Source organism: Lygodium microphyllum, chromosome 20 (assembly GCF_053477565.2).
Source record: "Lygodium microphyllum isolate KBCC chromosome 20, Lygodium_microphyllum_v1.1.10, whole genome shotgun sequence".
In the NCBI taxonomy this organism is placed as follows: Eukaryota; Viridiplantae; Streptophyta; class Polypodiopsida; order Schizaeales; family Lygodiaceae; genus Lygodium; species Lygodium microphyllum.
The window spans coordinates 35,822,653-35,839,900 of record NC_141154.1 but is presented as its reverse complement, the minus strand read 5'-3'; positions in this window follow the sequence as shown (position 1 = coordinate 35,839,900).

The window sequence follows — 17,248 nt, the reverse complement described above, 5'->3', positions numbered from 1 at the left end:
ATCCAAATGTGGCCTTTGAGAGAAATCAATATATAGGAAATTCATGTCTCAAGTAGAAAGTGAAAGAAACTAAGTCTATTCAAATGCATCCTATGTCTTGCCCCTTGTCTAACATGTAGAAGAATACAAGTACGATGGGACTAATGCCACTCAATTCATTTGGTGGGCATTGAAGGGATGTAACACTTCATGCACATAACAATTGTAGTAGTGAGGATCTTTATATGTACTCTTGGTTTTAGACATTGCCATTTATTCTCCATAGCTCTATGATGCTATGATTTGATCTCAACATACAATGGATGATATGGGTGATATGTATCCAAGTCGTTTGGATCTTGTGGTGTTGTGATATTTTAGGTTCTCTATATCGTGAGTCCCCTTTGAGAAGTGGATGATATGGGAGGGGAATGGATGTGGTATGTTCGTTAGTGATTTGTGGATGGTATATCTAGTTGTGAGTAGAAGGTTGTCTATATAACTCCATGAAGGAAAGGATAAAGCATATTTCATCAAGGGCTAAGTGCCAAAACCCTCTCTAAACAAGCTACAATGTCTCCCATGATAATTTAAGATAACACATCTATAATTATACTAATATTTTGACTCTCTCTTGAGGCAAAGCTTGCATATCTTGTTCTCCTTGTCCACTTAGATTCTTATACATATTAATTGAAAGCTTCAAACATCTTTAAAACTAAGTGTTTAGTCAAAGAAAGAGGTGTCAAGTGATTATTATCAATGATTGTTCCCTTGCTAGCCTTGATCCCTGACTTGGCCAATAGCTACTCTCATATCATGGGACATATACACATCTTTATAAACTAAAAAATCTTGGATATGCATTTGTAATAGATTTTGTCTCAACACTTTGTTTCTATGTACTCAAAATTTTGAAGTACGAGGAATCATCATATTGAAAAGATGGTAATATATTTGTCTCATCCCATACGTAGAGAATCAATGCAATACTAGGCCATACTATTACATGTGGAAGATTTGATTGGCAATACCTTATGATTCTTGTGAGACTTGATGGGATATTCAGTTTGGGCTCATGGATCTAATACTTTTGAATGTAGGTGATAGTCAGAATAGGGTCTAGTAATATGGGGTACTGTAGGCCTTGGTTGATCTTGTGCGTGTGACTAAGGGTGTATTATTGCAAATAATACTTAACGGTAGAAACATTTGAAACCTTTCCACTTAATAGTGGTCATAATAGGAACATTTAGGAGACCATACAAGCGTTGCATGCATGATATGGGTGCTTCATCTAGCTAATTAGAAGAGGTGACCATCCACGAGGGAAAGGATAAAGGGTTTTGTCATAGCAGGTTTGGATTTGTTAATTTGTCTCTTGGTATTGTTTGTCAATAGCATGGTGTGTTTCTTTGTATTTTTAGCCCTTTATGTGAAGCATTTCCTCTTTCTAATCAATCAAATTTCCTTAGCACAACAAATTGTGTAATAAGTGAGCCTTGTGCAAAAACATATATTTCTCAAACAATGTGCAATATTATATACTTAATAGTAACTTTGTGCATGAATAGGCTCTCTTTTTCAAATCAATGAGCCTTAATGTGATCAATATTATGTTGTGCTGAAACAAGCTTTTGCTTTTCAAATAAAAGTGTGATGCACAACCAAATTTTTCATGAGATGCATTTTGGTCTTTTATTTTGGGTTTCAAGCACAATGTTTTCTTTAATTCACTCTCAGGTACTTACAAAATTCCCTAATGCATAGTATGGATATTGGCTTTGCACTATGGTTTTTAGGCTTTTCTATCGGTACTTGTACTCTATAAACCCTTAGCCTCATAGTATCCAAGTGTCTATGCTATATGTAACCTAGGACGAAGTTCTATGTGGTTACCCGAGTGCTATGTTGGTATGTGTGTTGTGTACCTTATGTGTTATGCCTAGATGCACGTATCATGATGCAAGATGCATCCAACACTTAGGGTGTCTTGTGTGGAGCTAGTGTTATGTGTGACTAGTGTGGTCCGCTTGGGATCATTTCTATTATGAGTGATGTGTTTGCAGTTTAGAGTGGTGTCTTGTGTGCTTAGGGAAAGTTTGCCTAACCCTTGATATTGTTGGTACTATCCTTAGGAAGGGTGTCTAAGGAGTACTAATGCTAGAGTGTGATGTGGAAAATGGTGACAATGTGTGCCCCTAAGGTTGATCTACTTTGCACGATTATACTCATATGAATGGATAATTATTACCTTGCTATTATAGTATGCTTTGAAGTAGGTTTTTCAAGGTGGACCTTGCAACTTGTTGCTGCTTAGAATAATTCACTTTCAATACCTTTAGTTTGTGGCCTCTTGTTCGTGGATTTTGATACACAATTAGGTTTACTAGTCAAGCTCTTGGGAATCATTGGACACTTGAAGCAAGGTGTGATTCCCTATTTGATTCTATGTGTTTTACAAGACTAGTCAAGATTATGGATAGTTGCTAAAGGTTGCAATACTCTAGAATGCTCAAGTCATAATTGGAGATGAGGGTCTTTAGGGGAATAGTCTAAACAATTGGAAGGTGCAAGAAGGTTTAGATTATCAAGCATGTGGATATAGAATTGGGACTCAATAATCAACCTCAAGTTATCACAATTGGACTTCTATTCTCAATGTTGGAAAGTCAAGTGGCATGGTGTCAGATGGGGGAGGATCGAGGTGCAGCTGAAGTGCAGTAGACAGTGTGAGAGTGAGAGACAGAGTTGAGCACGACACCCAATGCAATAGTACTAAATAGAGTGTAAACTGAAAGTACAAATGATAACCCTTATACCTTAGAGTTATAAGGGGCTGTTCACACCCGAACACAGTAAGTGTCCGTAAGTGTGCACCACAAGCACATACAAAATAGTGCACATAATCTGGGGGAAAAAACCTCTCCTACCGAGAGTAAAAAGTGCCCCAGTGTCCTAGTGATCACCCGCACACTCCCATATGAGCGTAGGCGTAAGTAAGGCGTGTGAGATACCCAACAAACCCCCCTGGAGTGAAGAGTGATCAAGTGTACAAGGATCATCCGCCACCAAAGGGCGTCAAATTCAAAGCATCGCGAAATGCTTCAAATTTGTCTCGTGGAAGAGCTTTGGTGAAGATGTCTGCCACATTGCTGGTGGTAGGACAGTAGACAAGGCTGATATCACCTGCATGTAGCCTCTCTCTGACAAAGTGGTAGTGAATCTCTATGTGTTTCGTGCGAGCATGAAACACAGGGTTCCGTGCCACTGCAATGGCACTCTGACTGTCAGTATATAAAGGAGTAGGCTCCGTAACAGATACATCCAAATCAGCAAGTAAGCGTCTAAGCCATACGCACTCAACTGCAGTAGTGAAGGCTGCCTTGTACTCAGCTTCACATGACGACGTGGCAACAGTGGATTGTTTCTTGCTAAGCCAAGAAATGCATGACGAGCCAAGAAAGAAACAATTGCCACTAGTGGAGTGACGAGTATCAAAATCACCAGCCCAATCAGAGTCACTGTAAGCATGTAACTGCAGTGGTCCCCCCTTGGCATAAAGCAATCCAAGAGCTCTAGTACCCTGCAAGTAACGAAACACACGCTTCACAGCTTGCCAATGCGACATACGAGGCTGATGCATGTACCTGCTCAAAACTGAAACGGCAAACTGTATGTCTGGCTGAGTGTGGCATAGATAGATGAGACATCCCACTGCTGGAGCATAAGTATGGATATCAAACAAATCACTGTCATCATGTAATGACAGTTTGAGCCCAGGTTCCATGGGTGTACAAACTGGCTTGCAATCCTGTAAGCCAAACTTCTCAAGAAGTTGCCCAATGTACCTTGACTGACATAATCCAATGCCTCTAGCATCATGTACAAACTGGATGCCCAAGTAATAGTGCAAAATACCCAAGTCAGACATGTCAAAAGTTTGCTGTAAATTATTTTTGAATGCTGAAATCTGATCAGCACGTGTTCCAGTGAGCAAAAGGTCGTCTACATATAGACACAAAATCAGCATGGATCCCCCCTCTTTATGTACATAAAGGGTAGACTCAGATGGGCTGTTTACAAACCCCTGACTAAGCAAGAAGGCATCTATCTTTGCGTACCAAGCTCGTGGAGCTTGTTTCAAACCATATAGAGCTTTTTTCAGCTTGCATACTAAATTTTCTGAGCCTTCAACTGCAAAACCAATGGGCTGCTGTACATACACTTCTTCCTGAAGTTCCCCATGTAAGAATGCAGTCTTTATATCCAGCTGATGCACTTTCCAACCAAAATGTGCAGCCAAGGCAATCATAGACCGAATGGTCGTCATACGGGAGGTAGGAGCAAAGGTCTCCTCATAGTCAATGCCCTTTTTCTGTGCGTAGCCTTTAGCTACCAGCCGTGCCTTGTACTTATCTATGGATCCATCTGCATTCCTTTTCAATTTGTAGACCCATTTCGTACCAATGGCACGCTTGCCAACTGGCAAAGACACCAAATCCCAAGTATGATTCTTATGAATAGAATCCAATTCAGCTTGCATGGCTGCCATCCAACGCACACTATGTCGTGCATCCTCAAAACATTCAGGCTCCTCATTATCATGAGTACATGCTGCCATAACCAACTCCATGGAATGTGCTGAATCATGCAGTCGAGTTTGCCTTCGAGTACGACCAGCCAAGGGTGTTTCCAAATGACTATCTCTCATAGTCTGCGTGTACCATCTAGGCACCTGTCTTGCTTCCTGACTGTGTACAAGTTCCTGCTGAATTTCAGTTTCAGCAATGTGCTGATTTACTGCATGTTCCATAGGAGCAGCTGGCTGAACATTAGGTTCATTTGCTGAAGTACCAGCTGAATCACCAAATGTGATGGGCAGCAGCCCTTCAAAGACATCACGGGCAGCCTGATATGTATCAAAACCAGCCAAGGATAATTCTGATTTTTCATCAAATACAACATCCCTGCTGACAAAAACCTTCTTGGTCACGGGATCATAGAGTCTGTAGCCTTTGCTTTCGCTGCTATATCCCATAAAGATGCATTTTACAGCCTTGTTGTCCAACTTCTTTCGAAGTACCTGTGGAATATGGGCATATGCAAGACACCCAAAAGTACGGAAGTGGCCAACAGAAGGTTTGCGGCTGTGCCAAGCCTCAAAAGGTGTGACGGTTTTCAAGGCCTTGGTAGGGCATCTGTTCAAAATGTGGCAAGCGCACATGACGGCTTCCATCCAAAAACTATGAGGCAAACTCTTTGCCTTCAGCATACATCTGGCCATCTCCATGAGTGACCGATTTTTCCTCTCTGCTACCCCATTCTGCTGTGGAGTATATGCAGTAGTGTACTGATGGATAATGCCCTTCTGCTGCAAATAAGAATTCAGCATAGAGGACATGTATTCCCCCCCTCGGTCCGAACGGAGAGTCTTAATCTTGCAACCAGACTGAGTTTCCACAAGTGCACTGAAAGCCAAAAATGCATCATACACTTCTGACTTCTTTTTCAAGCAGTAGACCCAGCACAAACGTGTAAAGTCATCAATAAATGTTACAAAATAGTAACAACCACCCAATGACTGTGTCTGCATGGGCCCACAAACATCCGAATGCACAAGCTGCAATCTGGCTGTTGCTCTAAAAGCAACATCACGGGGAAAAGAGAAACGATGCATTTTCCCCAAAATGCAACCCTCGCATAAATGCTCAGGGGGTCTCTCCAAGAGAGGTAATCCATCCAACATCTGAGTACGCTGTAATAGCATCAAGCTGCCATAGTTTACATGCCCCAAACGAGCATGCCATAACTCTGCCTCTAACATAGCAGGAGTAAGAGTGGATGTCAAATATGCAGACTGATCTACCGAAAGAGCATCCAACTCATATAACCCATGACACAGAGAACCTGTCAAGACCAATGTCATGTGTTCCTTGTCACGGACCATGCAACGGTCATCATCAAAGGTGACCTGCAAACCACAACGTGCCATAGAAGAAATGGAAAGCAGATTCTTCTTAATGCCAGGCACATACAAAGCATCCTGTAGGCGGAGAATAGAGCCATCAATGGCTGTAAGCTGAATCTCCCCAATACCACGAACAGGGTATGATGCATTATTAGCACACTGAACAGACTTCCCAACGGGAGGTGCACCAAGAGAAGCAAACAAATCTCTACGAGATGTGATATGCCGTGAAGCACCACTGTCAAAGAACCAAGTGTCAGCATCTTCTGTAGAGCTAAATGCTCTATCAGCCCAAGAGACATCATAACTGCAAGTGTAAAAACAATAGTCCCTGTCTGCAACAAAGGACGCGGACTCACTAGCAGTGGAAGGAGCTGCAGAAACAGACATCCCTGACTCCTTCTTCTTCTCTTTGGCGATGCGCTTCCTGCACTCAGTGATGTAGTGGCCAGGCTTCTTGCAGTAATGGCATTTTCCTTTCTTGGCTTGCGTGCCCCCCTGTTTCTGACTTGTCTGTGAAGTGTTACTACTACCAGAACTCTGCGAAGCATTTTTCCCTTGGCTGTTTTTACCCTTCTGCCTTGACATAAAAGCCTGCTCAGAGGCTATACCATCCACACCACTGTTCCGTCTAGTTTGTTCCTCCTCTAGAAGCAAACTGACAAGCTGAATGAAAGTGATGGGCTCTTTCGAAATCCTCATAGTGAGGTTCAAGGCAGTATGAAAAGCCAAGTAAGAGGGAGGCAGTGAATTCAATGTCGTAGAAATCAGCTGCGCATCTGAGTAGTACTCATCCACATTCATGAGTTGCTCCCGCAAGTCCTGAATTTTGTTGAGATGATCCTGCATAGAATCACCCTCATTCATCTTTAGAGTCTCTAGCTCTTTCTTCAAGAAAGAGATGCGAGTCTCATTCTTTCCTGCAAACATCTGCTCCAATATCAACCAAGCTTCTTGTGAAGAAGCTGCTGAACGAATATGAGGAATGATAGAACGCTGAACTGCCAATGCAATCAGCGACATAGCCTGTGCATCCCGTGTATCCCAAGTTTTCTGAGCTGCAGTTCTTGGGGGAAGTGGCTGAGCGGGGTGAGGTGGAGGGGGCTGAGGTTGCCCTCTTGCACGTCCTCCTGGAGGAGGAGTAGCGGGAGCCACAACTCCCGGTCGTGCTTCCTCTCCACTGACATAATCCCACAAATTTTTGGCCACTAATACATTCTTCATCATGAAAGACCAAAGGGAATAATTGTTCCCATCCAATCGGTCTTCCTTGGACACATAGGTGAATACATCTCCTCCCTGATTTGCCATTATTTCCCAAAAGGTAATAGAGCAATGTCAATGCAGTACGGGCTGGAAATCTGCAAATTTCCAGAAATTGCAGCAAACACAAGTCTGCAATTAATGTGCAAAGGGTACTCTGTCAAAAAAAAACTGTCACTGATGCACGCTTCCCAAGGTGCAATTAGTGCTCAGCAGCACTAAAACATCAAAAGCCCCAAAATTTTCTGCCCAAAATTTCTGTCACAAATGTCTGTTACAAAAGCCCCAAAATGTGCATTCAATGTGTCACAGACAGACACAGCACGTTTCCCAATGCTGAAAACTGAACCTGCTGTTCAGCACGTTTCCCAATGCTGAACCTGAACCTGTTGCACGAACTCCTGTGTAAAAGAAAAGTGCAGAATGTTACCTCTGCGTGTTGACGACAGGCACGATTCCCGAGATAATGACTGCTGGGTACAGTCGGACTGACGCACAGGTACAGGCGTGCAGGTCCAGTGACACGCGCAGGCAGGACTGGGCGCGCGCTGGGCAGAGGAGGCGGTACCCAGGACTGGGTGGTGGAGACAGGTGTCGCGCTGGCAGCTGGAGCTGACGGCACAGGCTAGCTCAGCGCAGGGAGGCTGCGCAGGCAGGACTGGGCGCAGGGGCACTCTGGGCAGACACAGGGCAGAGGACTCGCTGGGCAGAGGTGGCAGCACGCAGGTACAGGTGGCGCGCTGATTGTTGGAGCTGCACGCTGGGCAGAGGAGTCGTCTGGTGCTGCGCGCTGACGGACTGAGCAGGAACAGGCGGCTGGGGCAGAACTGGCGGGGGCTGCAGACTGCAGACTGAAGACTGCTCTGAGCCGAGCTCTGATACCAAATGTCAGATGGGGGAGGATCGAGGTGCAGCTGAAGTGCAGTAGACAGTGTGAGAGTGAGAGACAGAGTTGAGCACGACACCCAATGCAATAGTACTAAATAGAGTGTAAACTGAAAGTACAAATGATAACCCTTATACCTTAGAGTTATAAGGGGCTGTTCACACCCGAACACAGTAAGTGTCCGTAAGTGTGCACCACAAGCACATACAAAATAGTGCACATAATCTGGGGGAAAAAACCTTTCCTACCGAGAGTAAAAAGTGCCCCAGTGTCCTAGTGATCACCCGCACACTCCCATATGAGCGTAGGCGTAAGTAAGGCGTGTGAGATACCCAACACATGGTTAGCAAGGTGTATTGCAAGCTATGCTTGTTCAGACCTCAAGACCACTATTTAGGAGTCTCACGATTATGATTTTTAGGCAAGATCCGAATGGTTGAAGTGTACTTGTAAAGCGCTAGCACTTACTCTTCATCTTGTTGAGAAATGCACAATCACATCCACCAAAGCCTCTTTGTTTGGAACAAACAAGGCAAAGAAACATACTACAAATAAAGCCTTAGATTAGGTCATGTATGCATGGTTTATTAAAACCACATTTGGTGAATACTATGATCACTTTCCACCTATCTCCACCTACCAATACCACCTACTGTAAGCCTATAAAAGGCACTCATCCCCACACTCATTCCATCAGTCATTATCAATCAGTTGTACTTGCATTATGCTTGGATAATATTAGTTGTTCTTCTTTGTCAATGCTTCTGCCTCATCATGATTGTTTATTTGCTCATCAATGATCCTCCATAGCATGCATTCTCAATATTTTAGTGTTGAGATATCGAGCTCCACTCGTGATACGCCAGGGTGACCGTTGTGTATTTATGTCACCGACTTGTCAGTTGCAGACGCAGTTGGTACACCGCCCATGAATAATAGCTACATGATAGCTATCCTTATCTACTCTAGTTCGTGGCTTGGTTAGTATGCCACCTTAGTTAGTTGAGTTTGGTTTGAGACCCATATATAGGGTTCTTCTATTTCTTTGTATGAGAGTTCTTTTGGCTTACACAACTAAGAAGAGGAAAACTGTTTTGGAGGCGGAAGTTTTCTGCACGCACTCAGGAAAAGGCCCAGTTTTATGCTGTGCAGCCACTGTTCTACAGGTCGGTGAATAGTTACTGTAAAAATTGCATTGTATGCTTGTGCGCAGAGACATTGGGAGTTACAGAATCATCCCTGTTGCCTGTTGATGCAAAATCGTCACTAGGAAGTGACTGTGTGGTCAAATACCACTTTCGCCAGTTTTGCAGATTTACCCTTGTGAGGCTGAAGCTGTGGTTTTTGCAGTGACAGAATTTTTTGCAGTCTTCTGTAATGGCATCTGATTCTCTTTCACAGATTGTCACTGAAAAGCTTGACAAGAACAACTTCCAAGCATGGAAGTTTAGAATGACGAATTTCCTTATGGGAAAAGGATATTGGAAATTTGTTGCAGGAAATGAAGAAGAACCAGTTCTTCCTGATGTTCCCAATCAACAGCAAATGCAGGCATTTAAAGCATGGCATGAGAGAGCCAGGAAAGTTATGTATTGGCTGTCTATCAGCATTTCAGACTCTATGATTGTGCATATTCAAGATGCAAGTACGCCAAAGGAGGCATGGGATACTTTGTCAAAAATGTATAGCACAAATACGCAAGCCAGGAAAATGCAGCTCAAGCAAGAGTTGCATAATGTGCAGAGAGAAAATATGAGCATCAATGACTACCACATGAAGATGAAGAAGATTGCAGATGCACTTGCTTCCATTGGGTCGCCAGTGGAAGATGATGATTTAGTTTCTGTGACCTTGAATGGTCTAGGAAAGGATTATGCACAGTTTCGGACATCCATTTCAGTTCGTGAAAGATTTCCTGACTTTGAGGAGTTGATTGCTCTTCTAATTTCTGAGGAGCAGAGAAATGGTGGTGTATCTTCTTCAGGAGGAACTTCAAAAGAAGCTGTCTTCTACTCAAATGCTGGAAGAGGTAGAGGCAGAGGTAGAGGAGGCCGATTTGGAGGCTGTGGTAGAAATCAGAATATGCAGCAAACTCAAGAAAACCAGTCCTATGGAGGAGGACGTGGTAACTCTAGAGGCAGGGGAAGCCAAAGAGGTCGTGGTGGATGGCAAAGAGGTCAAAATGCAAACAGTAATGTTGAATGCTACTACTGTGGTAAAATGGGTCATATGGCTAAAGACTGCTATAAAAAGCAGAATGACATCATGAATGGAAAACTGCAACAAGGGAATTATGCATCTTCTAGTAGACAGGGTGATGACAGAAATGAGCATTTGTTCATGGTGCAGCACATGAACAATTCTGTGACAAGTGCAGAAGAAAGCAATGATGTATGGTATGTTGACTCAGGTGCATCAAACCACATGACAGGTCATGCAGAATGGATGGAGGATGCAAGGAAAATGGAAAAACCAGGATTTGTGGAGACTGGTGATGATACTGCACATCCTATTGTGCAGATTGGAAAAATTCCTTTGTCTATGCAGGATGGGAAAAAGAAATACCTGTCCGATGTATTTCATGTCCCAAATATCTCCAAGAATCTGGTTTCTGTTGGTCAAATGGTTGAGCAGGGCTTGCAGGTCACATTTAATCCTTATGGATGCTTTGTTGAGGATATGAAAAATAAAGGTCGCTTGATAGCAAAAGGAAAGAAGAAGGGCAGAATGTTTACATTGGATGCGGACACGCCTGAATTGAGTGCAGCAATGTTTGCACATGGGACCGGTGTAGTTGCAGATATTGATATCTGGCATAAACGCATTGGTCATGTTAATGTACAGCGACTTAAATCAATGCAGGCCCAAAATATTGTTGCAGGATTGCCAAAATTCAAGGTTGCAGAAATGCATAAGGTATGTGAAGCCTGTCAGTTTGGAAAACAGGCAAGGAAACCATTTCCTAGACATGTTCAAGAGAGTGAGAAGGCATTGGAATTAATCCACTTTGATGTGTGGACTACTAAAGCTGCATCTCTTGGAGGCTGTCATTATTTTGTCAGTTTTATTGATGACTATAGCAGAAAAGTTTGGGTGTATTTTATGAAAAAGAAAAGTGAAGTTTTTGGGCATTTCAAAACCCTTAAAGCTATGGTTGAAAAAGAAACAGGCCTGCAAATAAAATGCCTAAGGTCAGATGGAGGGGGAGAGTACCTCTCAAATGAGTTTGCAAGGTTCTTGCAGGAGCATGCCAAGGTGACCGTTGTGCATTTATGTCACCTACTTGTTAGTTGCAGATGCGGTTGGTACACCGCCCATGAATAATAGCTAGATGACAGCTATCCTTATCTACTCTAGTTCGTGGTTCAGTTAGTATGCCACCTTAGTTAGTTGAGTTTGGTTTGAGGCCCATATATAGGGTTCTTCTATTTCTTTGTATGAGAGTTCATTTGGCTTACACAACTAAGAAGAGAAAAACTGTTTTTAGCCTCCACCTTTGTGTGTATTCCCCCATTGTGCAAGCAAGAAAGCTACAAGTGAGACTCCTTCCTTCTCTCCCACAATCTTGACAGAGACATCATCCAGTGAGACGAGTCTAAAGAGGGGTCCACTACAGATGATATTTATCAAATAACTCTATAGGCATAAAGCAACAATATTCATGCAGTCATACCCCACAACAAAATGGAATTGCAGAAAGGAAAAACAGGCATATTGGAGAGGTATCTCGTGCCATACTCAATGAAAAAGACTTGCCAGATTTTTATTGGGCTGAAGCAGTTGCTACAGCAGTCTATATAATGAACAGGACTCCCACTGCAGCAATACATGGGATGACTCCAGAGGAGAGGTATACTGGTAGGAAACCAGATATTTCTCATTTGAAAATTTTTGGTTGCATTGCCTATGTTCACGTGCCAGATGAGTTGAGATCCAAGTTGGATCCAAAAGCTGAGAAGTGCATCTTTATTGGTTACTCTTTGCAGCAGAAAGGGTATAGATGCTATAACCCTTCTACTCGTAAGTTTACAGTGAGGAGAGATGTTGTTTTTGATGAGATGAGTAGCTGGTATAAACCAGTAAATGTGATCGATGATGTAGATGCACAAAATGGTAATGCTGCACAGAATTCACAGCAGCAGTCACAAAATATTAGTGGACCTGGAGCGTCCTCTAGCAGTGGTTCACATTCTTCGCCATGGACAGGCAGATTGAGATCAGGAGAATCTTCTCAAAGCAATGCAGATAGTGGTATGCAGGTATCACGAAAAGGAAAAGAGAAGGTTGATCAGCCCATGTTTGATGTAAATGCAGGTCACTCTTATGTGGATGGTGAATCCAGTGGCTCAGAACAGAGCATTGATGATGAGTTGGGTATTCCTTCTATTGTTACACCTGGAGTAAGGAAGACCAGGGATGTTTTGAGAGCACCTGGGAGTGAACCTACTTTGCGCAGGTCTACGAGAGCTAGGTATCCTGTGGATAGGCTGAAATATGATGGATTTACAGCCATTCACTATGCATATATGGTCAAAGTGATACAGGAACCAGAACCCACATCTTTTGAGCAAGCCATGGGAAAAGAAAAATGGGAGAAAGCCATGGATGAAGAAATGGATGCCTTGGAATCAAATGCTACATGGGAATTGGTACCTTTGCCTAAAGGTAAAAATGCAATTGGCTGTAAGTGGGTTTATAAGGTGAAGCACAATGCAGATGGTTCTGTGAACAGATACAAGGCAAGATTAGTAGTCAAGGGGTATGCACAAACATATGGCATTGACTATGAAGAAACATTCAGTCCGGTTGCAAGGATGGCAACCGTAAGAGCAGTCATTGCTATGGCTGCATCAAAGGGATGGTCTTTACATCAGATGGATGTAAAGAATGCCTTCTTGCATGGTGATTTGCAAGAAGAGGTATATATGGAGCAGCCACCAGGTTATGTGCATGCTGTTCATCCTGAGTTTGTTTGCAGGTTGGAGAAAGCCTTATATGGCTTGAAGCAAGCACCTAGAGCATGGTCTGACAAGATAGGACAGTATCTTGTCACTATTGGCTTTCAGATTTCCAAGGCAGATTTCTCACTTTATGTGAGAAAAACAGAGAAAGGTATTATGCTACTTGTCATTTATGTTGATGATTTGATTATGACAGGTGACAGTGATGAAGATATCCTTCATGTGAAAATGCTATTGAAGCAAAAGTTTGAGATGAAGGATTTGGGAGAGCTGCGTTATTTCTTGGGCATTGAGGTGATTAGATCACCAAGTGGGATACAGCTCTTGCAGAGGCAGTATGGATTGGACATGCTGTCCAAATATGGGATGACAGGCTGTAAGCCTATTTCAGTTCCTTTGGAGCAGAATGTGAAGCTGAGCACAGATGCAGGTGAGCTTCTAGAAGACCCTACTATGTACAGACGCATAGTAGGAAGTTTGATTTATATGACTATTACCAGGCCAGATTTGAGCTATGCTGTTGGATTGGTAAGTCAGTTTATGCAGGCTCCAAGGAAACCACATTTGGATGCGGCTAGACGCATACTCAGGTATGTGAAGTCCACATTGCAGTATGGACTATTTTATGAGACTGGGGTTCAGATACAGTTGCATGGATACACTGATGCTGATTGGGCTGGTAGTATTTCTGATAGACGATCTACCAGTGGATATGTGTTCTCTTTTGGGAGTGCTGCAGTCACTTGGAGCAGCAAGAAACAGCCTACAGTTGCCTTGTCGAGCACAGAGGCTGAGTACAGGGGCGCAGCAATGGCTGCATGTGAGGTAGCTTGGTTGCATAAGCTACTTTATGATATGCATCAGTCTACAGATGGGCCAGTTGTCATTTATTGTGACAACATGAGTAGTATACACTTGGCAAATAACCCAGTCTATCATGCTAGAACAAAGCACATTGAGGTGCATTATCACTATGTGTGAGAGAGGGTTTTACTAGGTCTTATTGATCTAGTTTATGTCAGCACAGAGGATCAAGTAGCTGACATATTCACGAAGGCATTGGGCGCAGAGAAGCTGCGCAAGTTCAGAGACCTGCTTGGTGTGCAGGAATTGGGATTGAGCTCGAGGGGGAGTGTTGAGATATCGAGCTCCACTCGTGATACGCCAGGGTGACCGTTGTGTATTTATGTCACCGACTTGTCAGTTGCAGACGCGGTTGGTACACCGCCCATGAATAATAGCTACATGATAGCTATCCTTATCTACTCTAGTTCGTGGCTTGGTTAGTATGCCACCTTAGTTAGTTGAGTTTGGTTTGAGACCCATATATAGGGTTCTTCTATTTCTTTGTATGAGAGTTCTTTTGGCTTACACAACTAAGAAGAGGAAAACTGCTTTCAGCCTCTACCCTTGTGTGTCTTCCCCCATTGTGCAAGCAAGAAAGCTACAAGTGAGACTCCTTCCTTCTCTCCCACAATCTTGACATTTAGTACATCTTAAGTTGTGTAGATTGGCAGAGTCAATTGCTTTCTCCCCTAAGTGTTGGGGTAAAAGGCCCTTAGGCCTGTCCGTATACAGTGACCATCCATATTCTTTATTCATATATATATATATATATATATGAAAGTGCAATAAGACTGTCATAACATTATTGACAGCACCTACATTGTGTGTGCTCTTCTCTCTCACGTCTCCTTTATCCCTTTCAATTGGTATTAGAGCCACTCCTTCGCGAGCTCTTCCCGGCATTTACACGAGGTATGAGAGCTTGCTTCTCACTTAGTTCTCAGCCATTCTTTGACATGAACAACACGGTTTCATGAAGAGACAGCCATAGCTTCCATCATTGAAGCTTGTTCTCTTCACCTCTTGCTTGGACTTGTCCTAGGCTTGTGTAGGACTATTGTAGGCCTTCATTGGGCTCTTGCTTATCCCCTACCCACCCTGATTTGGCCCCTCAAGTATAGCAGCATGCTCACGTTTTATTTGCACATGTTTGTAAAAATGGCTCAAAAATCACTCACTTTGTTATATCTCGGGCATTCGAAACCCGATTCAAGCAAGGTAAGAGTCTAACTTGGGGTTTGGGCATGCTCTGGACGCGATGGTGATGTTGGATTTGCCAAATTTTGATGACAAAATATTCTGCAATAGATTTTAGGTCTGAGACAACATGTATTTGTATGCCTATGGCTTATGTGATGCTTCTACTGATGTCTATTGATATCGGATCACTTGTGCATGTTATGTCTCTTATGTGAGATGCATTTGGAGCTGATTTAGCTCAGCCATTGACTGTTTTTGAAGAGTCTTAGATCTGTCTAAAATAGGACAGCCACCTGTTACTTCAATTTTATGCTTACAGGTCTTGGCATTTGATGCCTGATTATGCCTGGTTGGTGCCTATACATACGAAAATGTATGCCTATGGATTTGAGCTTGGATTGAGAATTGATTTCCTCAGTTTACAGAGGTTATATGCTATTGAAAACTTCAGGGCTGAAGCTATTTATGCTACAGTTGGGTTATGCCTATTGGTCACGGGGTGCTCCCGATTACTCGGTATGATGTTATGATGTATTTGGACTATGCCACATGTCTTGTTTATGCTTCGGAATGCTTTTGAGCTGAGATTAGAGCTTGATTTGGGTTTGACTATCACTTCTTTGCAGCTGGCATTTCATCTATGACATGGTTTATACCTAGGCTATATAGTATTGGGTTATAATGTCTTGGTGAATGCTTTATGCTTCGGTTGTGGATGGCAGTTTGAGCTCGTCTTGACATTCATTTGAGTATTCCCTTGAGCAATTGGACATTGACTTGGCTTTTTCCGTTATGACCTTGGATGCTATATGGGATTTGATGCTATGATTATGGATCTTGGCTATTACTTGGATGCACTTACAGGTATTCAGCAGTGAACTGTTCCCTTGTTTTGGCAGTTGCCTATTGAGCTGTGATTGCTTGTTTGCATTTGATATGCAGGATACTTACTGATCAGTGGACTTGGATAGTGCTTAGGATTTACAGTTATGGCCGTCCTGCTTCTCTGTTGTATGGCATCTATGCTATTTGGGCTGTTATTGCCCGTGTATGTCAGGGAGCAGTTGATCTTTATGGCCACCCGTGTATGCACATGGTCTACTGCTATGTATTTTATAGAGCTTCTTACCTGGATGCTTTTACACAGATATTTGGGCTTTTATTGGAGTTTGATTCTTGCAGGTTTATTTTCCACCTGCTGTTCTTGGCTAGACATGTATGTCAGTACATGGTATGAGACACTGCAAAGTTATGTATACTCCTATGTTTCGGGGATGCTTATGCATTTATGGCTCCGAGGCATGCTTATGCTTTTATGGCTGCGAGCTACAGTGGTTGGATATGTCATGCTTTTGTTTGCTAGGCTTGTCCGTGTGGGAGCTTTTGCATCCATGGTTGATGCCTTTGTGTTCTCCCCTTCTGATTTGGATGAATCCCTTTTGCAGTATGCTATGATGACTTCCAGCTCTTCTAGTCATGCAGACAATCCTCTTGATGAGCTTGTTCTCTCTGATGAGAGTTCCCCTGATTCTTTGAGCTCCTTGGATGTATTGGACAGCCCTACTCATGCTATTACGGAGCATTTGTCCTCTTCTACAAGTTTTACAGGTTTTGTTTGCTTTCATTGTGGAAAGATAGGGCATGTGAAGCGTAAATGCTTCAAGTGGATTAGAGAGAAGAAAAGATTGCGCTGCACTAGGCATGAGAGTAGAGTCAGTGATACAGTAGGTGAGACCATTATTGATAGTGGTATGGTGCATGTAGTTACCCATGATGATGTAGCTGAGTCTAGACTCCTGGCATCATGTTACCCTGCAAATTACTTGCTCAGTGATATGGCTTATACCTTTGATTGGCTTTTAGACAGTATGGCATCTTTTCATGTTACTCCACATAGAGCTTGGTTCTCTTCTTATAGGGAGGTTGATGGATGTATTTCTTTGGGCCTTGAGCAAGATTGTCATGTTATTGGTGCACGGGATATACACTTGGCTTTGCCAAATGGGTCTTCTCTTATGCTCCATGATGTCTTGCATATACCTACGCTCAGTAAGAGCCTGACCTCAGTCAATCAATTGCATGGTGCAAGATATTATGTCTCTCTTGGGGATACTTCATGGAAAATCCATCATGGTTGCTTGG